The following is a 2500-nucleotide window of genomic DNA, read 5'->3' as shown; positions in this document are numbered from 1 at the left end:
CACATGACACACATACCACTATTATCAGTTTCTGTCACATTTACTCTGTTTAACATAATCTATGACTCCTAACAACCTCAATAGCCGATTACAAAGACCATTCTGGAAGTGATATCCTTCCCTCTAAGTCTGGCATTTTTTAAATATTTGCATTACTTTAAATACCTTTTTATTTATCAACCTTTCTTCATACTCTGTCCAAGAGTCAAGATTGTCCTTTATTAAGACAGAAGGCTTCCGTCTGCACATGGAATGTTTTTTTATTATCAGTGCCGATTGTGATAAAAACAATGGTGATTGTAATAACGCTGGTAATACTTCTCAGCAGTCGTTCCTCTAACTCGTTCGTAAGGGCGCGTATTCTAAACTTTAAGCTCGAATGAATCTGTTATCACAGCGATGTAAAGAAGTACGAGGAATCATTATTTCAAACGTTGTTCATCCACCTTATGATATATGTTTCGCTACTTTTTTTTAAAAAGTGGAGAGTCAGACCCATTTTCCTTTAGATTTCCTCGAACCTACAATTTTTTAATGAACCGTATAAATGATATAACCTTGGATACTCCTTGACTAACTGTTCAGAAGGAAATTTGCGAAGTTCGATGAATGTTAACGTATAAACCCTTCCTTTTGAACACCTATACCGATTCATCTTTCATATCTTTGTGCAAAGATTTATCAACGTATTATATTCGTCTGTAAACTGTAACATCTCTGTGATTCATCATTTGTATATTCAAAGATTTACCCTTCAGCATCGATGCAACCATGCATCAGAACTGAAATTGTGTAAACGGGTTTTTTTTTTTTAAGTAAACCATTGCAGGTATTGTAGCATTGATAAGCACCCCAGAACCAATAGGCTAAACGAGTTAATGGAGGAGGCCTGTTTTCAAAATAATGCAATCTCGTAACAATAGTTTGACAGATGAACATCTACCAAAGAATGGCAGATTCGCTTTGACCACTGAGTCTATTTGCGACAGACTTGGTGGGTATTGTAGGAGTGACAATGGGTCACAATGTGACTCAGAGACGATTGAGTGAATGATTGAATGAGTGAGTGAGGAACTGTAGTAAAAATAACGTAGAAATATTGTTATGGTAAGTAAAAGGAAATACGATGAAAGGAAAAATCGAACGGCGTGTTAGGAATACAGATCCCCGGAGCAGATCATAATCTAGTGACTATAATCAGATCCTCGGAGCAGATCATATCTGGTGACTATAATCAGATCCTCGCAGTAGATCATATCTGGTGACTATAATCAGATCCTCGGAGCAGATCATATCTAGTGACTATAATAAAATCGTGCAAGAAGCAATCCGCGAATGAATAGCTCAGATCACCTGATGGATCGAACGAAGGCAAGTCGCCTTACGTCAGTGAAACAAAAACGTTCAACGTGACATATCGGAAGAACTTCATCTTAGGGAACGCCGAGCGAGATCATTCCTTTTGGGTGAGATAGACATATGTCGGATTTCTGCCTTCATTGTAATATGGTGCGTGAGGTGAATGAGGCAATCTCTCTATAGGGAGCTCGCTCGCCACACTTTTTGTGGTCTTTTGGGGGACGCGGCGGGGGGGGGGGGGGGGAGGGGGGGGGGGGGGTTCATTTCGACCCATATATCAAGGCTGATTGTTAGATTCTACGTAATGATTCCGGACGAGGTCGCTGGCCAGATACCTCCTCTAGTAACGAGAACCAGTTTCGAAGTTTTGTTTCCTGCATCCACTATAGCTTCAACTTGAAATGTTCGATAAACTGATTCGGCCGTACTTGCCATATAATATATATAATATAATATATATATATATATATATATATATATATATATATATATATAAATACCTTCTTAATTTAGCATCTTCATACCGGTCTAAATGGAAAAGGAATGCAATTAAAAATCCCTCTTCAAATAATTTAGAGCCATTTGCTAAAATCTTCAGTGATTGGTCTTTCACCCTACAGACAAGCTTCGGCTATCTTGTGTTGTTTTCGTTTTCCCCTGATTTTATAATACATATATATACTATATGTGTGTGCGCACGCGCGCGCGTGTGTGTGTGTGTGTGCAAAAGCTCGTTACCTTTAAAGAACACGGCTCCGGGAAACGTTAGCCTTGTCGTTCGAATAAACCCAAATTCACCAAACTTCGACTAAACTGATTTTCACGAGAACTGACACATAAAAACCCACACCAAACACAACGGGATCGATCTTGGAACTCTTGCTGTTGAACGGACGAAGAAAGTCACGATTTCCTCTTTTTTTTTTTTTTTTTTTTTTTTAATACCACGAAGATGTCTTTTGCCTGATGAGGAAGAATCAGACAGATCGTGATTCCAGCGACGCCAACCGAGGTCTCTCTTAAGAGGGAGATTGATTGCTCTTTGAGGGATCGAAGGTGACGTGCTGCTGTTGCAATACCATCCACTGACCAAAGCCTTTGTTCAAAAGCGTCGTGTCCCGGGGAGAGGTCTTTAGCATCC

At 39.5% G+C, this 2500-nt stretch overlaps 2 protein-coding genes across 2 annotated transcripts in view; one reads left to right on the top strand and one right to left on the bottom strand.

The window, feature by feature from the left end:
• LOC135207051 (cubilin-like) overlaps window positions 1-2500 on the bottom strand; it is a 252388-nt gene that overhangs the window by 119127 nt on the left and 130761 nt on the right. The window lies entirely within an intron of this gene.
• Window positions 1299-2500, top strand: part of LOC135207049 (uncharacterized) — a 23131-nt gene continuing 21929 nt past the window's right edge. Inside the window, exon 1 of the mRNA XM_064238682.1 lies at window positions 1299-1466. The gene's annotated coding sequence lies outside the window, so the exon portion shown is untranslated. The remainder of the gene's footprint in view (window positions 1467-2500) is intronic.

This window comes from Macrobrachium nipponense, chromosome 31, assembly GCF_015104395.2.
Source record: "Macrobrachium nipponense isolate FS-2020 chromosome 31, ASM1510439v2, whole genome shotgun sequence".
Lineage (NCBI taxonomy): Eukaryota > Metazoa > Arthropoda > Malacostraca > Decapoda > Palaemonidae > Macrobrachium > Macrobrachium nipponense.
Note: the sequence above shows the minus strand (reverse complement) of the source record. Positions and strands in the feature narration are given on the sequence as shown.